We start from the raw sequence: 12951 nt of genomic DNA on the forward strand, positions 1-12951 counted from the left end.
AGGCACCTTCTAAAAAGTCCACTAACTCTCAGGTAGGCTTTCTGCAGTCCTCAAATCGCTGCTTCTTTCCCTGGAGCTGGGTAGCTGTGTCCTTAGTGCCACACATTCAGGCATTGCCAGAGCAGTTCTGCAGAGGGGAAGCCACTGTGGAAGTCACCAGGTGCCATGGTGGCTGGGGAGACAATGGCAGACTGCAACCCAGGTTTTAGGTAATGTAAAACTGAGGCCCTGGCAGAGTCTGAGGAAATGGAATAAGCCTCTTGTGGTGTCCCTTGAATGCAGGTCACCACATTCACCAACAGAACACAAATTTTAGATGCATATGCTGTCATAGACCATCATAGACCTGTCATAGACTGGCTTCTATGTCATGCCTTTCATACTACTGGTGAAAATGATCAGTACTTCTTTAAATTATAAAATCTGAAGAATTTTCAGTAAGAGAGCATTCACATTCCCACTGGCTTTGGTAAGAGTTTTCCTGAAGCACAGGAAAGGTGACCACAACAGGGCCTCACTTCTCTTAGGCCACTTTCAGTCTCTTTGGCCCTGCTCAGCCAGATAAACCTCTTATGTTTGTTTTTCCCCCTTCTTCTTTTTTTTTTTTTTTTTAATTTTTTTTCTTTACACCAGGCTGTTTCTTATAGTACCAGTGGCCTACTCTCAATAGCCAAATTTTTCCACCTCTGCTCAGTTCCTGGAATCTGTAGATTTTTGTTGGCAAGGTGGAGTCCTTCTATGGAGGAAATAATAGGAGAACTAGGCCTGCAATCCATGCTGTAGTTCTGTTCCTTGAAAAATATAGGTTCCTCTTTAAGAATTACATACACGTTTTGGATATATTGAATCTAGGGAAGTACCATTTCCTTTCCTTTATTACATATCCATTGTGTTGTTGAATATAAGGAAAATGTAATAGAATTGTCACACAAAAGAGGTGAAAAGGATAAAACAACACCCTTGGTTGCTTTTAAGCTCCTCATTCTGAATAGAAATAGGGTCCTGGTTGAGTTGGGTTTTTTTGAGCTGATCTGTTTAGAGCTGTTCAGCTGCTGCATTTCAGTGGGCTTGATTTGCAAGATTAGGAGTTCAAAGTTGGAAAGGCCAGCAGTGATACACTCCACATGTAGAGGGACTTAGATTTAGTTTTAAAATTAAAATTTTAAATCTACAGAAATGTAAAGCAATTGGGAGAAAGAATAGGGTCAGTGGCATTGGCTCTACAATTACTTTATTTGGGGATGGGTGGAGAGGAGGGAGACATGCCTTACATATGAGGAAATGATGCTTTCCCTGGTGGTTGCTCAGAGGTCTTCTGTAACAGTGACAGGAAGGAAAATATCTGATGCCAGTTGCATGGGAGGGTTGCAGGCTGTATGTTCCCTGTCGAATGATCTGCATGAAATCTCTTATGTTGCTCTGAGCTTGAAGTAATCAGTAATCTCTTAGCACAAGCCTCCTGTGTTTCATAAAGGAACTAAGATCTGCAAAATATGTATTCTCCTGTCTTAACACCTTCCTCTGCTATTTCTTTCCCTGCTCTGTAAGAAACTGTTATTCAGAAGCAGCTGAGATACAAGCTCATACTTCTGGAGGTTGAATAATGGTACAATGTCTTACTGCAGTTGGTTAAGTATTGGGTTTTTTACTAATAAATAGCGGGAGAAAAAGTAGATGAAGGTAAACTCGTTTGTCCTTTCTGCATAACCTTATCTCTGGCTTCCTTCCTTTCCCATCTTTTTCCTTCTAACACATCGCATTTTGCATCCATATTGTTTCATGCACAGAACCTGTGCTTTATGACTTGCGTTAAATACAGGCTTTATTGAGATTTCTGTTGTTGTTGCTGTTTGTAGGCTCTAATGAAGTTCCTGTATTAAAAATGCGATATGCTCAACTCTCAAGCTGCTTTCCAGCACCTGTTGCTGCCATCCTGGAGGAGCCAGCAGTAGTGCAGAGTGGACCCTCTGCAAGCAGGGGCAGAGATCATCCTCTAAGCCATCCTTCCTATCACTCTCTCCTCCTCTCTCTCACGGGTGTGCACACACACATTGCCACAGTTTTGCTGTCTGCTGTTTCTGCTTTCTGTTGCTACGTGAACAGCTCCAGCTCACACACAGAGCAGAGCCAATAGCATCCTGACCTCCAAAGGCTGCTAAAAGCTGAAGAAAGGGAATCTAACGGTGCCATCTTTTCTTTGCTCTCCTTTCACCCCCCTTTCACAGGGATGTGAGGAGGGAAGAGGGAGTATACAGGATGGTGGAGATAATTCATAACAGCCACTCCTGTTCTGGTGATACATGAAGTAATATCTGGGGAAAGAAATAGAATATTATGCTCCTTTGTATTTATACACACACAGAGGCAAACATGTTTTTCCTTGTGCTGTGAGCTCCAAGCTGTGATTAGGAAATGAGTTAACACTATGAAGTTATTTTGCTGTGCTCTTCGCAGCTGTTAATCTTCCACTAATCACTGTCACTGAAATATACTGTGAGGCTCATCTTTCCCTCGACCAAATACTGAGCACTGGTTCAGCCTTCCTGACACTAGTCATGACACATTTATCACCTTACAGCTATTGTTTCCCTGCTCTTCTTTAGGAGTATTTGGGAAGAGGGAGCTGCTCAGCATGCTGCAGACACTTGTGTGATGGCTGTAGTCCCGGTAAGCACACAGCCACATGGTCAGTAGCTATTGGAATTGGCCATTTTATATCATATTTTGTTAAAAAGAAATTTGTTATGACTCCCTTCTCACAAATGCAGCACAGGATTTTTGTGATTCAAGTAGTAAGATAAAGCATGTGTTTGGTAGCTTAATGTTCTGTGGGAACCTAGTGTAGGTTGTTTTGTATATGAAGTTTTTCCTCATTAAAGATGTTTGCATCTTCAGCACAGTTTTTAGGCAAAGAAATGAGTGAATTTTATCTGTAAATCATCAGTGCCAGTGACAGAAAGTACTTGTGTTTGCTCTATGGCTGGATTGAGTCTGCTGGTGTTATGTGAGGAATATAGCACTCACCTTGCCTCTAAGCAGCAGTGTGGATGATTGGCAGTTAGTTCTGGATCTGGAAGGAACCAGATATAACATAACCTTCTTGCTAAGTGTAAATGAGATCAGCATGTGCAGTATTATTGTTTGCATGTCACAACCACCAAGATTTCCCAGCTGCAAATCTCAAGGCAAATGGTGGGTAGATAAAAGGTATCTACAGAGGGACAGTGGTTGGTGGGATGAAATGCCCCTCAGAACTGGTGGTTGGACCTGATGAGCAGGGTAAATTAGTGAAACTCAAATACTCCATTAAAGAAATTAGATTTTTTACAAAGATTTTACTCATAAACGACAATTGATCCCCTTAAGCCACATCATGATTGTTAACAGCTTATTGATGGCCCTGAGCAGTAGCAGTGAAGGATTTCCTGTGATAATCTAAAAGCATCAGGACAGACCTCTGTCTTCTCCAGTTGCCACCAGAAGATGATGAGCAGTGAAGTCCACAGTATATTAGGTTGTACAATGTAACCCACAGGTTGTAGGGGATGTAATAAATCACATAGGCTGGACCAAAGGAGAGCTGAGCTTTCCCTGTGGTGCTAGCATCTCCTCCTGCAGTGGAGAACTGAGGGCAGGGTGGTGTTTGGGGAGGATGTCAATGTCCAGGCAAGGATTTGGGGGCAAAGACTGTTCTGTCTGCTAGGGAAGAGCAGCCTGAAATTGGAATGAATCTGAGTGATGGAATAGTTTAACATGGGGTCAGCAGTGCTTCACTGGACGTTCCTTGAAACAAAAGGTTGCTCTGCTTTTACAGTCAGGTACCATGTAAGTCACTCATGTCATTTGCCTTGACATGTCACAGCTGCCACTGTGCAACTGAGCACAGACACAATACCAGTCCTTTCAAGCCAACAGAGCCCAGCTGTATGTGGCAAACTTGTTTAGTGCTTTGTAGAGCTAATACTGTGCTTGCCTCCTTAGCCCAGCTGATGACTGTAAAAGAGTGATAAAACTTGGAAGAGCTTGCCACAGTCGATAATTTTGCATTGTACAATGAAATATAATGTTAGAGTTGTCACCTTTAATTAACAGATGACACGTCAATCTGCAATCAATTGAATTTAATTTTCAGTTTTGAACTCCCTTTGCATTATTACCAGATTAACTGTCCTTACATTAAAAAAAAAAAAAAAAGGCATAAAAGCATGGAATTGTGCTTGATGAAAAAATTGTTCTGATCCATAGGTTTCAAGAAAACAAAACAACTCAGGGTGAAGTCTCATTTGTGTCTCTGCTCTCAGAATTATCTTTCTCCCTTCATGCAAAGTCTCAGCAGATTGTGAAGGGTGTAACAGGTATCTGGGCCTGTAGTCAAGGTTGGGGGAGTCCTGTTCCTTAAGGGGTCACTTTCCTTCATGCAGCTTGGCAGCTGAGCTCTCCTAGTCTGTTTGCAGCCCTGTTCTTCCTCTGGCTGCTCCTGCCTGTTCCTTGCTGCCCCTGCCTGGATGGTGCTGCATGAGCTGGTGCAGGGCAGGCACTGGTACCTGTCACCTTCTGCAGATTTTTTAAATTCTCTTGTACAAAATTCACTACATACAAATCCATTTGTCTGTCTCGACTGTTGTGTTGTGTTCCCGGTGTGCTTACTGCCATGGTATCTAAGCACTTTTTAATATGTTCCATCTGAAATTTGCCATGTGTTTCAAGCTTAACAAAGCTCCAGTGAGAGGAAGGCCTGGATTGAGGAAGAAATGACGCTTTGGAAGAGCAGTTAAAGAAGAAAAATAGGTTCAAATTATCCTAGTTGTTATGTTATTCCTTTCTTCTCCTCAGAAGATTTATACAAATGAAATTGTGGTATGCAAACTAAGGCTGATTTTCATCAGTTTAATTTATCCTCTGAACCTGGAGTTTATTGATTGCTCTGTCACTTCCCATAACTGCACCATTCACTAATTTTCTCTGCCTTTCCCCTCTTTTTCTGCCCCCCACACAGCTCACTTGGGCTTTGTCTGTGTTAGGCAAGCTTGCAGTGTAAATAAATTGATGTATTAGTAGCTGCACGATTGTAGGCTTCTCTTACAAGCACCCTTCCGGCACAACGGGAAACTCAAATTGTTTATTTTGTTTGGCAATTAAATCCAATTAGGCTAATCTGGACTACAGCCTTGCAGTGTGCCCATTTAAAGATTTTTCACTGGTGTAACTGAATCTATGCATGTGCCAGTATAGTTTTTTCTCTTTGTGCTGCACAGTCCAGTAGTAGAGATGTGGGTTTTGAACCTCTCCATCAAATGGTTTAGTTGGTCAGCTCAGGTTGCTGGCAGGTGGGAGTGCCCTCACAGTGTTTTAGGGACAGCTCACGAGTGCCTGTGGCTGGCAGCACAGTTCTGGGCGTGGTTATCCTCAAATCTGCCCCTTGCTGGTGCACAGCCCAGCTGTGGGTACACAGTTACCTCCTTGCTTTATGTTGCAATATGAAGGACTTTGGGGTTTGATCCCATTGAGGTCTGGGTGTACCTTTGCACGTGTGCACATCTGTTCACACAGAAAGCACGCTCTGTACCAAAAATCTTATGGGGAAAACCAAATATTGACTTTCCCTTGCTTTGCACATTACACAGGTGGTTGTTTCTGAGCTGCCAGGTTGGAAGTTAAGCCACTTCCTATAGAGTCAGAAGAATATACTTGAGGTGAAAGTGGAGAAACAGGCTGACTTAGTTTTGTCTTCCTTATGTTCAAAACCACACTGTACAAGGGAGAATCTTACCATTCTGTACCTGCTGCTCCTGATTGCTTGAATTTATATAATTCATCTTGTCTGGAGAGCTCCAAATGCTTTAAAAACTATCCTTGGTGTCGGAGAGTTAATTTCAAGACACAAAATAAGTGTATGTATTAGAATGTAATATAAAATCATCTGTGGCTCTTAAAATATTTAACAGCATAAAGTGGATCATTCCTCCCTGATTTTAGACAACTGTGTAGAATTCATGTAGTGTCATACACTCGCTATTAATCATACAGATAGAACTGTCATCTTCGTGGGCTTCGCTGGAATTGCTAAGGTGCCCTCTGCAGAAGATACTGTGGCTAATGTTCTCATTACCAACTAATTGGCTAAAGGGAATTCTCTCACACTGCATTTAGTCTGATGGATATTTTCTATCACCTGATGGGTGGAATGGACAGCCAAACCAATTATCACAGCAAAGAGTGGTGTATACCCGAAAATTTCAGGCAGAGAAAAAAGACCCTTGTAAGATTATGTCTAGTCAGTGCCAGATGAGATTTCGTTAAACTATTAAATGGGTTTGGGTTTGGGTTCTTTGGTAAAAGCGCAATTCAGAATACCTTGAAGCTTCTGTAAACCAGGCAGCCCCTGTGCTGATTTTGGGTTGTGGTGTTAGTGCTTTGACATTAAGTGACCTTAGGTGGGTGTGGAGGACTAAAAACAACTGGAGGCATCCTGAGGAGTTAACGGACAGTATTCTAGAGAGTTTATACCTGAATGAGCTTTGTGATTCAGAGGTGTGGAGTATGTGCTATTTACATAGTAACCCTTAGATGTAGGCATTATTCAAATTCTTTTTGTGATTATTTTCCTTTCATGTAGCTCTAACATATTTGAAAGAATATTTGTGCAGTAATTGAGATGGAAAGTTGTTTCATTTTTTTCTTTGTAGTTAATGCTTTAATATTTGAGATCTTAGCTTGAAATGCAAAAGATAATTTTCTGGAGTAAGGGAGAACATCTTGTACAATTCTCTTGCAGGCCTAGCTTTCAGTGCTTTGGGAACATTCTGTGTTTTCCCAGCATCGGTGGCAAAGCTAAATTTCCTTCTCTCTCAGCCTGGGAAATTAGCATGGCCTCTGGAGCATAGCCTGTCTGCCCTGTGGCCACCCAGAGCCTGTGGTGCTGCTGCTCTTTGTGAATCCTTCTGTTAGTGGCTGGACTGGTAAAGGAAAGGAGAGATATGCCATGCAATCAAATTTCGATGAAGAAGGCTGAGGAGAACATGAGAACTGATAAGAATCAATGACGAGGACAGAAGATGGCAGGAAGGCCAGTGCCCTTTTGTGGGGCTGGGAGTAGAAGCCATGTGGGGTTAGTTACTGTATTCTCCTTATCCCATCCTCTCTAGCCCCAGCACTATTCCCCCAGCTCCTCAGTCCTTGGGGTGTCCCCATGCAGAGCTGCCTTTGTCTTCCTTCCAGCACAGCAGAAGCAAGGTGCCCCTCTCAGCCCCTCTTTAGTGTTCAGGTGTCTCCTGGAAGCAGAGATCTGCCTCCCTGATACTGTCCTCACCATGGACTCTGGAAAAACATGCTCTTAACAGAGTTGGCTAGGAATCTCACTTTTAGTAATGCATTCTTTTTTTTTTTTTTTCTTTTAAGTCAGATCATTTGTAGCAGAATCATTTTAAATAAGCTTTCCTTGCTTCATTAAAACCATAATGAGAACCAGAAGAAAAGAAATTTCTCAAGTAAGGGCAGGTGACACGGGAGAATGTAGATTCCTTTTCACATACAAAATGAAAAGTGTGTGTGCTTGTGTTTCTTTTTTGTTCTTTACTGTATATTCTGCCTCCTTACTAGAGAGGACTGCACAGGTGGTCAGATTGAGAGTTTGGACTCTGTTCCTGGGAGGCTGTAGTTCAAATGGATGAAGGGAGAAGGGCAGTGGGGAAAAGGGCAGAGGAAAAGGAGAGGCTTTCCATGAGAAACTCACGTGACTGTGTGCATGCAAGTGCATGGATTGCAGCCTCTCCAGGTGTTTTGGTTTTGAGAGGGTAGAAGCCAATGCTCTGAAAGAGCACTCCAAGAGGGCTGAGTAGAGCTGAGGGAAAATGCGTTGGAGCTTTGAATTGTCTTTAAATCTCATCATGTACTTTAGCTCTGCATGGCGGGCCCACAGATTATATCTTTGGACGGCTGCAGTAGTGAAATAAGAGAAGCACTGGGCACTGCTGATCTACAGCTGTTTTGAAAAAGACAAGTTTTAAGTTAAGCATTTCTTTCATCCTTGCTTCTTATTGACTGACAAGGATGATGGAAGCTGGAAGCATTCTTGCCCTGTTTTTTGGGTAACAGTAGCTTTGTAGAGAGTCTGCACCCTCCTACACACTGGGAAAAGCCAGGGAACATGTAACTCAACATGACACTAGGGCTTGTTTGTATTACTGAATGTGTCCTCTTGCATTAGCATGTAGATTAATCGAGAGCCAGTCTAGGAAACATCATGAATATGCGTGCTAAGTGTTGATGCTTTGTTGTTTCATGAATGCTCCAAATAATGTGGACCAAAGGGGTAAGTGCAGTTAGTAGCTGCAAGAACAACAAAGTACAGGTATATTGCGGTGGCAAACCACTTAAAAACACAGCAAGCCTCATCTCTTAATTCCTTGAGCAGTTCACTCCCTTGCATAGACAGGCTTTGTTTCATGATTCAAAGTTCATTTCAGTTCATTCTTGAATATAATGCAGCTCCTTATAGGCTGCTCAATAATAAATACATCAGAATAAAACTTTAATGATAAAATAGACGCTATTCTGATCAGAATTAGACCAAAGCATTTGCTGTCAAGCTCAAGTGGGTGAAATTCGGTGTTAAACTTTATGGTTATATTAGCATTTTAATGAAAAGACTTCTCAGGCATTCCCTAAAGATAAAGAAATGAGCTATCTCTTAAAAACTATATTTTATTGAGAGATGCAACCCAAGATGCAATAAGTGCACTCCTGGGTAAAGAAAAGGACAGTTTGGGCCAAGGCTAAAATTACAGTCAGCAAAGAAGCATACATTTGCTTCTTTCACCTGCTAATAATGTGTGATTTTCCACCTAATGGCCATAACCAGCTGAAGTGGGGTTTTATTTGGCATGAACATCTGCTTCTCATTGTTCTGGGTGAACCATCCCAACTTTTTTCCTTAAAAAATAGAATTGTATTTCAAAAATTTGATTGTCTCTGTCCACCCTACCTGGATTCTAGCATATTGATCATAGATAGATAGAATTATGCTGCATGTGAAGAATTATTCAAGATTTCTTGACTTAAGTCTTCTGGGAGATCTCAAAGTGACAACTGCCCAAATGTCAGGATGATGTTGCTCCCTTCATGTAAAGCAGCTGAGGCTGAGTTACTTTTCACTGCACAATCTCTGCTTGCCCTAATGTGAATATAATATTTTTCACTTCGTGTGTGTCTTGTAATTGTTAGCTATGTGTATTTTCTTTCAGTGTTAATTAAAAAATTGTAATTAGTGGAACAGGTAATGATGTCTTCTTTGAGACATTTGGTCTCTGATTCAGTCCTATGAACTCTGCCATTTATTTCACCGTGTCTAGATTGCACTGGATGTAGTTTTCATTTTAATGTAAGCATGTCGATGAATTGATTTTTTATATAGTCACGTAAACTGAATGTCTGTAGGACCTGCCAGTACCATACAATGTGGTTCCATGCTCTTGGCACCTGTGCCATATACTGAATGTTTCTGGAACAATGTGAAAATGCCCATCCCTGGGTTGCACAGCTCACATTCAGTAATATTAGAATGAGAAAATATACTCCTTGATTATTTAGTCAAGTCAGGTGAAAAAAGACACAACAGAAGTGGGCATGCAGAGAGATAGAACATACTAACACTGAAAATTACTTCTAATAATTACCTCTTTCAGAATATTTATGAAATAATTAGATTACCCACCCTTCACATTTGCAGTCAGATTTTTGCTGTCCTCTTCTCCAGCACAAATTCACAACTGCGTTCTTTACTACAAGACAAGTTGCTTAGGCTTTTGGTTTCAGTTGCTCTTTCAATTTCATCTAAGATGAATCTGCACAACTGTCAGTAGTGGAGGTCCCACTTTTGGACACTTTTCTCATGTCAGCAGCAAATATCATACAGTCACAAAATGAACAGACTTGTAGGGCTCATCTAGCAGAAAATAAATTCAGACCCCTGCTCTACTTGTACCTACATGGTGTTATGATGTGTTAAAATGGTTGTATGCTGGCACCTGAATACTGTGAAAAGAAAGCTATATCTGGGTCCTCGGCTCTGTTTTGGGAAACTTAATTAAGGATTGGCATCACATTCCTAAAATAACCCCCTGATGACAAGTTGCCTTCCTCAGAAAGCTGGCCATCTGAATTACAAAAAGTGTGGGTGATGGGATATAGTCAAAGGCCATGAAAATATGTAAATAAAACCTGTGTAAACACAGGGCATTCTTATTTTGCTTTCTTCATAATTTCAGTATCATGTTTTGAGTTATAGGCAAGGCCAGATTGGATGGGGCTTTCAGCAACCTGCTCTAGTGGAAGGTATCCCTGCCCCTGGCAGGGGGATTGAAATGAGATGATCTCTTCTGACCCAAACCGTTCTGTGATTCTATGTGTTTCCTTGCAGGCAAGAGAATGCATAGCTGCAGAAGACTATAATCAAAAAAGCAGAGTATTGGCAAGGCTTCAAATGCAGGGACAGGGTAACTATGTAATGTACTAGTTTGAAAACAAACTAGTGGGAGACACCAAGTCAGAATAACAATTTAATAGGAAAACAAAGTAAAGGCAGAAAACACTGGGTTAAACTGACAGAGTCAAGATACAACCTGACTCCCTGTTAGTCAGGGTGGTGGTAGGAGTCTGGTAGAATGGTGGCTGCAGTCCTCTGAAGCGGTGATTCTGTAGAAAAGGGTCTGCTCTTCCTCAGAAGGTCCAGTGGTGGCTGTGTAGCTCCTGTCCTCTGGAAATCCAGTGGAAGGGTTGTCTCTGGTGTTCAGCATCTCAGATTATATCCACGATGAGATGCTTGGTTCCTCCCTCTGGGTGGAGCATCAACAGAAGATTGTCTGGAGGGAGTTATCTCTGAGTCATGCGGCAGGACAATGATGGGCCATTAACAGAAAAATAGTCTGGGGGCAGGAGGCAAGGAAACACTGCCCCACCTGGTTTCAACAGCTCATGAGGATGGTAACCTCATGCAACCCAGGACAGTAACTTAACTTGCAAAGATTTTTCCAGTCATAAGACACCAAGTGAAATGTGCTGTTATAAGTTGAAAGAAGGATGTTTTATTGATGTCTTGGTTTGAAAGACAGGAGCCTGCCAAGAAGGGCAGGAACCTCCCTTGGAATGGAAAATATGACCCCCTACCCTCCAGATTATTTTAACTTTGAAATTACGGGGCTTTCAGGCAAAGATATGGGAAAAGGAATAACACTTCTTTACTAGAATATACATAGACACATACATATACATATATATATATATATATATATAAAACAAGACAAACAAACAAAAACATCAGCAGCAGCAGCAGCAAGCAGAAGCAGAAGCCAGTGCCAGCCTCTCTCGGCCGCGGGCCCTTTCCCCTTGGGTGCAGTTCCGCTCACAGCCGGCAGGGGCGCTGGTGGCTCCCGGCCAGGCAGGGCGGCTGTGATGATTCCCCCGCGCCTGCAGGGGGCGCTGTGGCGCGAGTTTCGGCCGTCTCTCTCCACATGGCAATGGCGGCTCCGCCGGTGGGAGGGGAGAGACAGAGAGAGAGAGAAGGGGCTTTCCTTTGCAAACCCACAGGAAGCAGCCAGTCTCAGTGCCCCTCTGGGTCATGAAATGGACTGTAGCAGGAACTTCGGAGCAGCAGGCTGGAATGGCAGAGGCAAGAACAGCCAGGGTGGCAAACACAGTGGAGGAAAAACACCAAAGCCATGTCAGGAGCCACGGGGGTCGGGGGGACATGGGATGTCAGCTTAAAGTGTAGCAAAATGCCCGAAGCAGCAGCAGAAACAGCAGGGCTGGGCAGCTGCAGCCGGGCTCCCCCAAGCGACCAGCAGACATTCCCTCTGCAGGGGGTCGGGGTCCCGGATTTTCCCCTGAGGCCAAGCAGATGGTGAGGGTCCTTCCCAGTGAGGTCAGGTGTTGAAAAGGTCCCAGTACAATGGCCGCTCTTACAAGCAAAGGCTCACCCAAGGTAGGAGAAGCAGTGAAGGACAGAACTCTGCCGTGGCAGCGAATTCTCCCTGCAGTAGCAGCCCAGCACCAAGACCACGACTGTCCCCCCTCCGGTCACGAGAGCGAGAGAGGGATCGAGGGCCGAGCCCAGCCTCTCAGCCCCAGCCAAAATCTCGAGGTATCTCTACACTTCCCAAGAGAAAGTGCCCCAGCTAAGAGATGGTAGTAAACTGCACCCTTCCCCCTCCTCCTCCTCCCAGCCACACCTTTTGTCTCTTAATTATTGTCATTATCATCTCTTAGGCAACAAATGGGAGAAAATTCCCTGAGAGAAAAGAAAAAAAAAAAAAAAATCCTAACCTCCAACAACTGACCAGGCAGAAATGGCAGTAGGTAAATAGAAAATGAGGACAGAGTTGTAAGACAAGCACTCCTCTAACAATACAGCCTGGTAGCTCAACAGAGTCAAAGCAGCATTTACAGCTCAAAGTGGATACAAAGGGGATATTAAAAGTGTTTGTGGTTACAGTGGATCAAACTTTAGAAACCAGACAAGGTCCTGAAAGCCAGGTCAGAGTCAAGATTTGAGCATGATCTTGGCAATAGGACAAAAAGCACAGGTAGATCTTCAAAGTAGAATGCCAAGGGATGAAGGCAGAAAGGAAGACAGGGCTTATGCTGCAACCGTCAAGTTTTATAATTAGTTTTAATACACTTTTTTTGGTAAAAAGTCATCAGTCATCTGATGAAAGGATTTATTACTGTTCCCTGTATGGAGAGTGATAAAAAATAAGTGACAGTAGGGAGTATCTACTGGGGCTTCTGCCCAACCACTCCAAACAACTCCTGTTGCTGTAACAATTTAATTTGAAAAAAAGTAAAAGTCTGTCCTAGAAAAGATTTTACTTTGCATGTGGCTTAAATCTTTCTCTGCACAGGCAAGGAAGTTATATATGGTGAGAGCGAATATTTAGACTACCATTACCTCTCTTG

At 42.8% G+C, this 12951-nt stretch overlaps 1 protein-coding gene across 2 annotated transcripts in view; it reads left to right on the plus strand.

Annotated features, from left to right (window-relative positions):
- The window catches only part of MAML3 (mastermind like transcriptional coactivator 3), a 267881-nt gene that overhangs the window by 71243 nt on the left and 183687 nt on the right, over positions 1–12951 (plus strand). The gene's annotated exons all lie outside the window — the stretch shown is intronic.

Source organism: Corvus hawaiiensis, chromosome 5 (genome assembly GCF_020740725.1).
Source record: "Corvus hawaiiensis isolate bCorHaw1 chromosome 5, bCorHaw1.pri.cur, whole genome shotgun sequence".
Taxonomy (NCBI): Eukaryota; Metazoa; Chordata; class Aves; order Passeriformes; family Corvidae; genus Corvus; species Corvus hawaiiensis.